The following is a 14,512-nucleotide window of genomic DNA, read 5'->3' on the forward strand; positions in this document are numbered from 1 at the left end:
TCAGTCTAAAACAGTTTCATGATAAATTGCTGATATTTTTTTAGTCAGGGGAGTACAGTAATGCTGTCAATATCACCGTGGATTTTCTTCCCACTGTACAACATGAACTTTATTTTTTACAGGTACGTATGATATGATTTTAAATTCTGTAACTGAATGACTGCATCTCATAAAACACCCCGCCACCCCCAAAGATCTGAACTAACAGTCACACTTGACTTTTCTCCCCTGTTAGCAACAGCTTTCCTGATAAATACTTTACTATAGAAAAATGTACTTACTAATTTATGACTGATAAATGTGGGTTCTCCCACCTAGTTATCTGAAGATAAATGCACTAACTGTAAGTCACTCTGGGTAAGAGCATATGCTAAATGACTAAAATGTCAAATGTAAAAATTTACAAACTCATAAGATGTTGAGAATCCAGATTTACAGTATTATTTATATATTATGTTATACAGATGGTGATGTGAGAGAGTCCTGTCCATCCCGTGACTGAAGGAGACTCTGTGACTCTGACCTGTACATTTAGATATCAGGAAACAAATCCTAACCCCAAGGCTGATTTCTACAAAGATGGAATACTCATCAAGAATGAGACCACAGGAGAGATGACCATCCCTACAGTATCCAAGTCAGATGAAGGATTCTATAAGTGTAAATCTGGTAAAGGAGAATCACCAGAGAGCTGGGTGACAGTGAGAGGTCAGAAGAGCAGTGTGTGTGCATGTGAGAAGAGCAGTGTTTGTGTTCATTTGTCTTGATGGTAAAACATGTGTTTTTCTAGTCCCTCCAGGTTCCGTTGTCTCCATCTCTCTGACCAGGCTGCTGTGTGGTCTACTGGTGGTGTCTCCATTTCTACTGGTGTCCATCGTGCTGACGGTGAAATGCTGCAGGGCTCGAGGTGAGAACTTTTTTCAGCGTATTTACAATCAGCTTATCCAGCTTGATTATCTCCTTCTATATGTCATGCTCTCTGATGGGTTACATTGTATAGCTGTGTACAGTTGAAAGAGCAGTTGGATCAGTTTAACTCTAGTGCTACTTTCCATCCATTATATTCCTGTAGGTTTGTGTTCAACAGTCACATCTCCTCAAGACCAGATACCATGTGATGATGTCATTGAACAGAACGAATCATCAGTGTGATCATTACAGTATGAACTGTAAGCTGAACAACCACTTTTCTGATTGTTAAGTTTTTACCGTTGATATATGATAGTGTTTACTGAGTTTAATATCACTGAATGGAATTTCACAAATGCTGAATGTTATGATTTTGTAAGTTTACATTTTCAGCTTTTGGAGGATCGTATGCTTTCCTTTGTTATTGTTGATTGATGTAGATATATTTTTTTTAATATTACACTTACCTGTCTTTATTTCAGTTTGTTAATTAAACAAGAGTGTAGTGCCTTTTTTAATTTAAAAGTCGAATTTGTATATGTTGTATTTTAAATACCGTAATGCTTTTTAAATGCAGGTGGATATATACAGTACGTGAATCTTTTCTGTTTTTTATTCTAATTTAAATACTAAAGATGTGTTTATTCTTGATTGGCCGACCTGCTCTAACAGTTAAGATAGAACACGTAGCTATAGTTTGTTATTAAAAATGTACACTTACATAATGCAGCTTTAATGCTTATTTTTATATTAAAGGTAGACTCAGCAAAATGACATTGCCACAAGAGCCACCGCAGATATTGAGATGAGCGAGATGCACGACTTCACAGGCACACACAGTATCTGCACATATGCACGGGTTCACTTCATGCTGTTCAGTCTGGAAGTCACAGGATCGAAACAGAGGAGCAGTTGAGTATCATGCTTCAACGCTCTTAGTTGTTGTGGAAATTGAACCACTATGCAGTTTACTTTCTACATCTACGTCATATCGCTGAGTCTACCTTTAAACTCCACTTACTTTTGACTTATATTCATTTTGAAATACTGTCTACTAAGTATTTTGTATTAAAAAAATGCTTTACAGCAGATATACATTTTCAACATGTTAGTATTTTGTAAAATGGTTTCAGTAGTTGTTAAAAGATGAGTGTTCCACTATGGAACTTAAAATGGAGAAGGTGTGATGTATGAATTCTCATATATCAAACAATATATAATAACTTGATTTAAGGACATATTCATTTTACTCTCTGTATTTCTGCGTTGAAACAATGCATTTACATCTTGAATGTTCCTATACATTTCTTATTACGTAAAGCAACACTTTCTAACTAAATCTATATGCAATATATTGCTGTCAGTCTTCTGTAAACCACATTCAGATTGACTTGTACTGATATGAACCCATACAGAAGTGTTCCATGTCTGTACTATTATGATGAGATAGAGAGAGGAAGGAATAAGAGGGCACCCCCAGTAGACTGAGGGCTTATGCTGTTGCTATGTGACCAATGACCATATTAGTTTCTATATTGTGATCCACTAGAATGTGGAGTAGTTACAGGCCTGTCCCTGAAGGGGGCGATAAGAAACCCCAGATGTTTACCTGGCTATACCCACTCAAGGTGAAGTCTGACTGCTTTTCCCTGGTAACCTTTCTCTCTCTATTTATGTTTGCTCCTTCACATGTTGTACAAGTGTCACACACTCTACAAAAATACACTTTCAAATACTTAGAGGTAAATAGTTGGTAAAAATGTGAAGATGCTAAAATGTTTGGATTCATGTATTCAGCACAACAATGTAAATATGTGAATCAAAATGAAACTTAACACTTTATCCTGGAAACCCTTTTGTCGGGTCGCTCAAAAAGTTACATTTTGCAGCTTTAACAGTATTGCACTTTCCATGTAGCCTACTTTTGGCCTGCTTTTCACCTAACCACCAATCAAGCAACATTTTTAACTAGTTTTTCAAATCCTGTTTATTTTGCACTGAAAATATAGGTCAAATTAAGATCCTACACCTGTATGTGATGTGAGAGTGAGTGACCATCCTACATTGATGTTGAATCTCTGTGAGAACCTGAGCTTGTAAAGCATATGGTGTGGTGGTGTGGTGTGCATTTAACCAGGTCACCACTCAGGAACTAAAGAGTAGCGCTAACTCAGTGGTTGCAAAATGTGCTGTAAATGACAATGAATACAACATGCTATATTTGTTGGATGTGTTCTAGTATCAAGTTGTGATTATTGTAAATGGTTGAGAGTTCCGTCACTACAGTTATAGTAAACTGAACTAAGAGATTGAATGGTGTTTGAGATTTTGGTCTCTGTCCTTTCTTTGTATCCAGAACAACAGGTTGATGTTTATTGGGATGAATCTTTTGTTGGAGGCAGAGTTGAGCAATATCCACTAGATTGGCCAGCTGCAAAGTCTAAATTGTCTACATAACGAAAAAATACATGAAAACAAAAATACGATTTTTATCCTAATTTAGGGTCTGGCATAAAGTTAGCAATGTGGTAAAAGTTAGGGTTAGGTTTAGGTTAAAAATCAAAATCAGATTTTATGACTTTGTGGCTGTGCCAGATAGTGACTACACTGCAGAGCTGCCTCCAGTACATGAGTCATCCTAATACATACAAACCTGCTGCAGAACATGTCAATGGCCATTTCAAGCTGCAGTGGTATACGGCAGTGGTATACGGCTGAGGAATGGTGCTAGAGTAATTAATGAATGTACTTTGTTGGTTTACACTGACATTGTTAACAAACATTGTCATAAAATAGCAGTTTATTTTGTGTTATGATGGGATAAGACAGTGGCACTACCCTTATGGAAAAAACACATGCATTTCACATGTGATCTCATGTTATCACATGATCTTATGAGAAGTTACTGTGATAACAAAATGTAAAGTATATTGGATTTATATAGAGCTTTTCTACTAACTGAGTTACTCAAAACGCTTTACATAGTAGGGGGAAACTGGTTGATGCAAGACAAAATTGATTACATTATTTATTTTTCTCACCCATCTACACACAATACCCATAATGAGAAAGTGAAAACATGTTTTTAGAAATGTTTGCAAATGTATTGAAAATGAAATACAGAAATATCTTAATTACATAATTATTCACACCCTTGAGTCATTACTTTATAGAATCAACTTTGGTAGCGATTACAGCTGTGAGTCTTTCTGGGTAAGTCTCTAAGAGCTTTCCACTCCTGGACTGTGACATATTTTTCCATTACTCTTTTTAAAATTATTCAAGCTCTGTAAATTGGTTGCTGATCATAACGAGAAAAACATTTTCTGGTCTTGCCATAGATTTTCAAGTAGATTTATGCCAAACTGTAATTTAGACAATCATTCACTGTCTTCTTGGTAAGCAACTCCATTGTAGATTTGGCCTTGTGTTTTAGGTTATTGGCCTGCTGAAAGGTGAATTAATCTCCCAGTGTCTGATGGAAAGCAAACAACCAGGTTTTCCTCTAGGGTTTTGTCTGTGCTTATGTTTTCTTTTTTTATCCTGAAAACTCCCCAATCCTTAACGATTACAAGCATTGCCACATTCTGACCAGTAAAGGGGTTATTTGTTACTGTAGTTTGGTCAGGACGTGGCAGGGGGGTATTTGTTTTCTGTGGTTCGGGGTGTGTGTTTATGTAGAGGGGTGTTTGATTAGTGTATTCCGGGGGTTTTGGGCTTTGTTCTATGTTGTGTATTTCTATGTCTGATCAAGGGTGTTTAGTTCTGTGTTTAGTTAATTGGGGTTGGGCCTTCAATTGGAGGCAGCTGTTTCTCGTTGCCTCTGATTGAAGGTCCTATAATTAGGGGTGTGTTTGTTATGGGAATTGTGGGAGGTTGTTCTTTGCACTGCTAGGGTTAGCATGCAAGACTGTTTGTTGTTCGTTCATTTTTGTATACGTGTTTCTTTTGTTTTTTTCCTTTTACCAAATAAAGAAGATGAGTATACACATTCCCGCTGCACCTTGGTCCACTTACTACGACGACCGAGACAAGCATACCCATAACATGATGCAGTCACCACTTGAAAATATGGAGAGTGGTAGTCATTATTAATGTGTTGTATTGGATTTGCCCCAACCATAACACTTTGCATTCTGGACAAAAAGTGTATTGCTTTGCCACATTTTTTGCAATATTACTTTAGTTCCTTGTTGCAAACAGGATGCATGTTTTGGAATATTTCTATTCAGTACAGGCTTTCTTCTTTTCACTCTGTCAATTAGGTTAGGATTGTGGAGTAGCTACAATATTGTTGATCGATCCTCACTTTCCTCCTATCATAGCCTTTAAACTCTGAAACTGTTTTAAAGTCATCATTGGCCTCAACATAGTGAGGAAGGACACCTGTATCTTTTTAGTGACAGGGTGTATTGATACACCATCCAAAGTGTAATTACTAACTTCACCTTACTCAAATGGATATTCAATGTCTGTTTTTATTTTATTTTACCCATCTACCAGTAGGTGCCCATCTTTGAGAGGCATTGGAAAACCTCCCTTGTCTTTGTAGTTGAATCTGTGTTTGAAATGTACTTCTCGACTGAGGGACCTTAGAGATAATTGTCTGTGTGCGGTACAGAGATGAGGTAGTCATTCAAAAATCATGTTAAACACAAAATTTGCACAGAGTGAGTCCATGCAACATATGTGACTTCTTATGCACAATTCACTCCTGAACTTATTTAGGCTTGCCATAACAAAGGGGTTGAATACTTACTGACTCAAGAAATGTCTGCTTTTCCTTTTTAATTAATTTGTAAACATTTCAAAAAGATAATTCCACTTTGACATTATGGGGTATTGTGTGTAGGCAAGAGGCAAAACATCTCAATGTAATCAATTTGAAATGCAGCCTGTAACACAACAACATGTGGAAAAAGTCAAGGGGTGTGAATACTTTCAGAAGACAATGTATTATGCCAATCATTAATGAGGGGGAGATGATGGAATGGGGAATTTTGCCATGGCACCAGGGTTGTTATCGCAACATGTGATAATATTAAACTACACATGTGAAAATATTTTAGCACGTCAACACACAACACATGATCTCATGAAATAAATGTGACAACATGGGGATACATTTTAATGTGATACCATGAAACTACTCATGACAACTACACGTTCACATGTTAACATTTCAGCTCAACATGTGAAAACAGCTATTTCACATGTGAAAATACAAGTGTTTTGTAAGGGATGTAATTAAAAGGTATGGGGGTTATTAGGTAAGTCATACACTTCACATTCGACATGATCACTTAGTCCTGACTTTCAATATGAACCCACCTGGGATTTAACTCACAACCTCTGGGTTTGAGGAACGCTGATATTTCTGCTGCGCTACAAAGTCTGTAGCGTTCTAAGAAGTCCCCTACAGATTAATTACCTATAATACATCTCTGCAAAATAATGCCATCTGCACTGCTATTTTTGTTATCAGTTAATCTGACCATTCTGTCATCATTGATTTAATTAACTGGATTCAGTAATTTGAGGGTTTTCTGTTTAGTTGTCTGTTGGTGGGCATATTATTCTGTTTTAATGTTACTCCTGAATTACTATGATAAATATAATAGGTTTAAATGTTACTCCGTGGTTTGATGGCAGCATTCGCGCAAAACTGAAATGCAAACCACTGCTTTCGATCATGGCAAGGCGACCGGAAACATGACCGAATACAAACAGTGTAGCTATTCCCTCTGCAAGGCAATCAAACAAGCTAAGCGTCAGTATAGAGACAAAGTAGAGTCGCAATTCAACAGCTCAGACACGAGAAGTATGTGGCAGGGTCTACAGTTAATCACGGATTACAAAAAGAAAATCAGCCCTGTTGCGGACACTGACGTCTTGCTCCCAGACAAATTAAACAACTTCTTTGCTTGCTTTGAGGACAATACAGTGCCACTGACACGGCCCGCTACCAAAACCTGCGGCCAACGTAAGTAAAACATTTAAACGTGTTAACCCTTGCAAGGCTGCCGGGACCAGACGGCATCCCTAGCCGTGTCATCAGAGCATGCGCAGACCAGCTGGCTGGTGTGTTTACGGACATATTCAATCAATCCCTATCCCAGTCTGCTTTTCCCACGTGCTTCAAGAGGGCCTCCATTGTTCCTGTTCCCAAGAAAGCTAAGGTAACTGAGCTAAATGACTATCGCCCCGTAGCACTCACTTCATTCATCATGAAGTGCTTTGAGAGAATAGTAAAGGATCATATAACCTCCACCCTACCTGACACCGTAGACCCACTCCAATTTGCTTACCGCCCCAATAGGTCCACAGACGACGCAATCGAAATCACACTGCATACTGGCATAACCCATCTGTACAATAGCAATACCTATGTAAGAATGCTGTTCATCGATTACAGCTCAGCATTTAACACCATAGTACCCTCCAAACTCGTCAATAAGTTTGAGAACCTGGGTCTCGACCCCGCCCTGTGCAACTGGGTCCTGGACTTCCTGATGGGCCGCCCCCAGGTGGTGAGGGTAGGAAACAACATCTCCACCCCGCTGATCCTCAACACTGGGGCCCCACAAGGGTGCGTTCTCAGCCCTCTCCTGTACTCCCTGTTTACCCACGACTGCGTAGCCATACGCAGTCGTGGGTAAACTCATTTATCAAGTTTGCTAAAATCCCAACTCATTTATCAAGTTTGCTGACAACACTACAGTGGTAGGCTTGATTACCAACAACGACGAGTCGGCCTACAGGGAGGAGGTGAGGGCCCTCGGAGTTTGGTGTCAGGAAAATAACCTCACACTCAATGTCAACAAAACAAAGGACATGATTGTGGACTTCAGGAAACAGCAGAGGGAGCACCCCACTATCCACATCGACGAGACAGTAGTGGAGAAGGTGGAAAGTTTTAAGTTCCTCGGCGTACACATCACGGACAAACTGAAATGGTCCACCCACACAGACAGCGTGGTGAAGAAGGCACAACAGCGCCCCTTCAACCTCAGGAGGCTGAAGAAATTTGGCTTGTCACTGAAAACAGTCACAAACTTTTACAGATGCACAATCGAGAGCATCCTGTCGGGCTGTATCACCGCCTGTTACGGCAGCTGCTCCGCCCATAACCATAAGGCTCTCCAGAGGGTAATGAGGTCTGCACAACGCATCACCAAGGGCAAACTACTTGCCCTCCAGGACACTTACACCACCCGATGTCACAGGGAAGCCAAAAAGATCATCAAGGACAACAACCACCCGAGCCACTGCCTGTTCACCCCGCTATCATCCAGAAGGTGAGGTCAGTACAGGTGCATCAAAGCGGGGACCGAGAGACTGAAAAACAGCTTCTATCTCAAGGCCACCAGACTGTTAAACAGCCATCACTAACATTGAGTGGCTGCTGCCAACATACTGACTCAATCTCTAGCCACTTTAATAATGGAAAAATGTATGTAATTATGTATCACTAGCCACTTTAAACAATGCCACTAATGTTTACATACCCTATATTACTCATCTCATATGTATATACTGTACTCTATACCATCTACTGCATCTTGCCATCTTGATGTAATAAATGTATCGCTAGCCACTTTAAACAATGCCACTTTATATAATGTTTACATATCCTACATTACACATCTCATATGTATATACTGTACTCTATACCATCTACTGCATCTTGCCTATGCCGTTCGGCCATCACTCATTCATATATTTTCATGTACATATTCTTATTCATTCCTTTACACTTGTGTGTATAAGGAAGTTGTTGTGAAATTGTTAGGTTAGATTACTTGTTAGATATTACTGCATGGTCGGAACTAGAAGCACAAGCATTTCGCTACACTTTCATTAACATCTGCTAACAATGTGTATGTGACAAATAAAATGTGTTTTGATGCTACTCTATTGTACTGTGCTCAACTGAACAGCGTCCTACTCGTTTGTACTGTGCTCTACTGAACTGTACCCTACTCTATTGTACTGTACTCTATTGTAATGTACTCTACTGTACTGTACCCTACTCTACTGTACTGTACTCTACTGTACTGTATCCTACTCTATTTTACTGTGCTCTTTTGAACTGTACCCTACTCTACTGTACTGTACCCTATTCTATTGTTCTGTACTGTAGTCTCCTGTACTGTATCCTACTCTATTGTACTGTTCTCTACTGAACTGAACCCTCCTCTATTGTACTGTGCTCTAGTGAGCTAAACCCTAATCTGCTCTTCTCTACTTGAATGTACTGTTTTGTGTTCTACTGATCTGTACCCTACTCTGTTGTACTGTGCTCTATTGTACTGTACCCTACTTTACTGTACTCTAGTTGAATGTATTGTACTGTGTTCTACTGATCTGTACCCTACTCTGTTGTAATGTGCTCTACTGTACTGTTCCCTACTCTATTGCCCTGTACTATTGCTCTGTACTGAACAAAACCCTACTTAATTGCACTGCGTCTACTGTACTGTACCCTACTCTGTTGTGCTGTGCTCTGCTGAACTGTACCCTACTCTACAGTACTGTACTGTACCCTATTCTACTGTAATGGTCTGTTGAACTCTACTGAACTGTACTCTGCTGCACTGTACTGTACTGTATATATTGCACTATACTGTATATTGTTCTGTACTTTATTGTACTGTACCCTACTGTACTGTACCCTACTACATTCTGCTGTGCTCTACTGAACTGTACCCTACTCTACTGTACACTACTTGAAAGTATTCCACTGTGTTCTAATGAACTGTACCTTAATCTGTTGTGCTGTGCTCTACTGAACTACACCCTACTCTATTGTAATGTGCTCTGCTGAACTGTACCCTACTCTACTGTATTGTGCTCTACTGAACTGCACCCTACTCTATTGTACTGTGCTCTACTGAACTGTACCCTGTTCTTCTGTACTGTACTCTACTGAACTGTACCCTACTCTATTGTAATGTGCTCTACTGAACTGTGCCCTGCTCTTCTGTACCCTACTGTACTGTTACCCTACTCTACTGTACTCTACCGTACTGTACCTTACTCTATTTTACTGTGCTCTGCTGAACAGTACACTACTCTATTTACTGTACCCTGCTCTATTGTACTGTGCTCTACTGAACAGTACACTACTCTATATACTGTACCCTGCTCTATTGTACCCTACTCTACTGTACTGTACTGTACCCTACTATATTGCACTGTGCTGTGCTGTACTGTACCCTACCCTATTGTACTGTGCTCTTCTGAACTGTAACCTACTCTATTGCGCTGTGCTCAACTTAACTAAACCCTCTATTGCACTGTCCTCTACTGTACTTAACCCTACTCTACTGCACTCTACTCTACTGTTCCCTTCTCTACTGTACTGTGCTCTACTTAGCTAAACCCTACTCTACTGTACTCTAATTTAATGTATTGTACTGTATTCAACTGAACGGTACCCTACTCAATTGTATTGTGCTCTACTGTACTGTTCAATACTATATTGTAGTATGCTCTACTGAACTGTACCCTACTCTACTGTACTGTGCTCTACTGAGCTAAACCCTACTCTACTGTACACTACTTGAAAGTATTGCACTGTGTTCTACTGAATTGTACCTTACCTTATTGTACTGTGCTCTACTGAACTACACCCTACTCTAATGTACTGATCTCTACTGAACTGTACTCTACTCTATTGTACTGATCTCTACTGAACTGTACCCTTCTCTTTTGTTCTGTGCTCAACTGAACTCTACTCTACTCTACTCTATTGCTCTGTCCTCTGCTGTACTGTACCCTATTCTACTGCACTGTACTGCACAGTACCGGACTCTACTGTACTGTGCTCTACTGAGCTATACCCTACTCTACTGTACACTACTTGAAAGTATTGCACTGTGTTCTACTGAACTGAACCTTACTCTATTGTACTGATCTCTACTGAACTGCACCCTACTCTATTGCACTGTGCTGTACTGAACTGTACCCTACTCTATTGTAGTGTGCTCTACTGTACTGTACCCTACTCTACTGTACTGTACTGTAACCAACTCTTGTGTACTGTACTCCACTGCACTGTACCCTACTATACTGTACTATACTGTACCCTACTCTATTGTACTGTGCTCTACTGAACTGTACCCTACTCTATTGTACTGTGCTCTACTGTTCTGAACCCTTCTCAATTAAACTGTGCTCTACTGAACTGTACTCTACTGTACTCTAGTTGAATGTATTGCACTGTGTTCTACTGAACTGTACCCTACTCTACTATACTGTACTGTACTGTGCCCTACTCTACTGTACCGTACTGTACCCTACACTACTGTACCCCACTGTTCTGTAACCTACACTACTGACCTGTGCTCTACTGAACTATACCCTACTCTACTGCACTGTGCTCTACTGTACTTGTCCCTACTCTATTGTACTGTGCTCTTCTGAACTGTACTCTACTGTACTCTTGTTGAATGTATTGTACCGTGCTCTACTGAACTGTACCCTACTCAATTGGACTCTACTGAATTGTATCCTACCCTATTGCGCTGTGCTCTACTGAACTATACCTTACTCTATTGTACAGTACTCTACTGTACTGTACCGTACTCTTCTGTACTGTGCTCAACTGAACTGTACCCTACTCTATTGTACTGTACTCTACTGTACTGTACTCTGCTCTACTGTACTGTGCTCTACTGAACTATAACCTACTCTATTACACTGTGCTCTAATATTCTGTACCCTACTCTATTGCACTGTGCTCTACTGAATTGTACCCTGCTATATTATACTGTGCTCTACTGTACTGTACCCTACTCTATATTACTGTGTTCTCCTGAACTGTACCCTAATGTACTGTACCCTACTCTATTGCACTGTGCTCTACTGAACTGTACCCTACTCTATTGTACTGTGCTCTACTGAACTATACCCTACTCTATTGTAATGTGCTTTACTGTACTGCTCCCTGCTCTTCTCTACCCTACTGTACTGTTACATTTGGTGCAAATAATCGCACCAAATGTTGTCACCTTCTCACCAAGCTGCTTGGCGATGATCTTGTAGCCCATTCCAGCCTTGTCTACAATCTTGTCCCTGACATCCTTGGAGAGCTCTTTGGTCTTGGCCATGGTGGAGAGTTTGGAATCTGATTGATTGATTGCTTTTGTGGACAGGTGTCTTTTATATAGGTAACAAGCTGCGGTTAGGAACACTCCCTTTAAGAGTGTGCTCCTAATCTCAGTTTGTTACCTGTATAAAAGACACCTGGGAGCCAGATATATTTCTGATTGAGAGGGGGTCAAATACTTACTGTACTCTACTGTACTGTACCCTACTTACTGTACTCTACTGTACTGTACCCTACTCTATTGTACTGTGCTCTACTGAACAGTACACTACTCTATTTACTGTACACTGCTCTATTGTACCCTATTCTACTGTACCCTACCCTACTCTACTGTACTGTACCCTACTCTATTGCTCTGTGATCTACTGTACTGTACCCTACCATATTGTACTGTGCTCTTCTGAAATGTAACCTACTCTATTGTACTGTGCTCTACTGTACTGTTCCCTACTCTGTTTTAGTGTGCTCAACTTACAGTGGGGGGGAAAAGTATTTGATTCCCTGCTGATTTTGTACTTTGTACTTACAAAGAATTGATCAGTGTATAATTTTAATGGTAGGTTTATTTGAACAGTGAGAGACAGAATAACAACAAAAAAATCCAGGAAAACGCATGTCAAAAATGTTATAACATGATTTTCTTTTTAATGAGGGAAATAAATATTTGACCCCTCTGCAAAACATGACTTAGTACTTGGTGGCAAAACCCTTGTTGGCAATCACAGAGGTCAGACGTTTCTTGTAGTTGGCCACCAGGTTTGCACACATCTCAGGAGGGATTTTGTCCCACTCCTCTTTGCAGATCTTCTCCAAGTCATTATGGTTTCGAGGCTGACGTTTGGCAACTCAAACCTTCAGCTCTCTCCATAGATTTTCTATGGGATTAAGGTCTGGAGACTGGCTAGGCCACTCCAGGACCTTAATGTGCTTCTTCTTGAGCCACTCCTTTGTTGCCTTGGCCGTGTGTTTTGGGTCATTGTCATGCTGGAATACCCATCCACGACCCATTTTCAATGCCATGGTTGATGGAAGGAGGTTCTCACCCAAGATTTGACAGTACATGGCCCTGTCAAATGATGCGGTGAAGTTGTCCTGTCCCCTTAGCAGAAAAACACCCCCAAAGCATAATGTTTCCACCTCCATGTTTGACGGTGAGGATGGTGTTCTTGGGGCCATAGGCAGCATTCCTCCTCTTCCAAACACGGCGAGTTGAGTTGATGCCAAAGAGCTCCATTTTGGTCTCATCTGACCACAACACTTTCACCAGTTGTCCTCTGAATCATTCAGATGTTCATTGGCAAACTTCAGACGGGCATGTATATGTATTCTTGAGCAGGGGGACCTTGCGGGCGCTGCAGGATTTCAGTCCTTCACGGTGTAGTGTGTTACCAATTGCTTTCTTGATGACTATGGTCCCAGCTGCCTTGAGATCATTGACAAGATCCTCCCGTGTAGTTCTGGGCTGATTACTGACCGTTCTCATGATCATTGCAACTCCACGAGGTGAGATCTTGCATGGAGCCCCAGGCCGAGGGAGATTGACAGTTCTTTTGTGTTTCTTCCATTTGCAAATAATCGCACCAACTGTTGTCACCTTCTCACCAAGCTGCTTGGCGATGGTCTTGTAGCCCATTCCAGCCTTGTGTAGGTCTACAATCTTGTCCCTGACATCCTTGGAGAGCTCTTTGGTCTTGGCCATGGTGGAGAGTTTGGAATCTGATTGATTGATTGCTTCTGTGGACAGGTGTCTTTTATACAGGTAACAAGCTGCGGTTAGGAGCACTCCCTTTAAGAGTGTGCTCCTAATCTCAGTTTGTTACCTGTATAAAAGACACCTGGGAGCCAGATATGTTTCTGATTGAGAGGGGTTCAAATACTTATTTCCCTCATTAAAATGCAAATCAATTTATAACATTTTTGACATGCGTTTTTCTCAATATTTTTGTTGTTATTCTGTCTCTCACTGTTCAAATATCCCTAACATTAAAATTATAGACTGATCATTTCTTTGTCAGTGGGCAACCATACAAAATCAGCAGGGGATCAAATACTTTTTTCCCCCACTGTATCTGTACCCTACTCAATTGCACTTTGCTCTACTGAACTGTACCCTTCTTTATTGGACTCTACTGTACTCTAGTTGAATGTATTGCACAGTGGTCAACTGAACTGCACCCTACTCTGTTGTACTGTACTCTACTGTACTGTACCCTACTCTTCTGTACTGTTCTCTAGTGAACTATACCCTACTCTATTGCACTGTGCTCTACTGAACTGTACGCAACTCTATTTGTAAGTCGCTCTGGATAAGAGCGTCTGCTAAATGACGTAAATGTAAATGTACTGTACTCTACTGTACTGTACACTACTGTACTCTACTGTACTGTACCCTGCTCTACTGTACTGTGATCTACTGAACTATACCCTACTCTTTTTTACTGTGCTCTAATGTACTGTACCCTACTCTATTGTATTGTGGTCAACTGAACT

At 40.3% G+C, this 14,512-nt stretch overlaps 1 protein-coding gene and 1 long non-coding RNA gene across 2 annotated transcripts in view; both read left to right on the plus strand.

Moving 5' to 3' along the window:
• LOC106596013 (basement membrane-specific heparan sulfate proteoglycan core protein) overlaps window positions 1-14,512 on the plus strand; it is a 221,626-nt gene that overhangs the window by 93,414 nt on the left and 113,700 nt on the right. The window lies entirely within an intron of this gene.
• On the plus strand, window positions 10-4,375 carry LOC106591277 (uncharacterized). The gene is made up of 3 exons (XR_006760566.1): window positions 10-708; window positions 791-907; window positions 1,073-4,375. It is a non-coding gene; the product is annotated as an uncharacterized lncRNA (long non-coding RNA).

Source organism: Salmo salar, chromosome ssa18 (assembly GCF_905237065.1).
Source record: "Salmo salar chromosome ssa18, Ssal_v3.1, whole genome shotgun sequence".
In the NCBI taxonomy this organism is placed as follows: domain Eukaryota; kingdom Metazoa; phylum Chordata; class Actinopteri; order Salmoniformes; family Salmonidae; genus Salmo; species Salmo salar.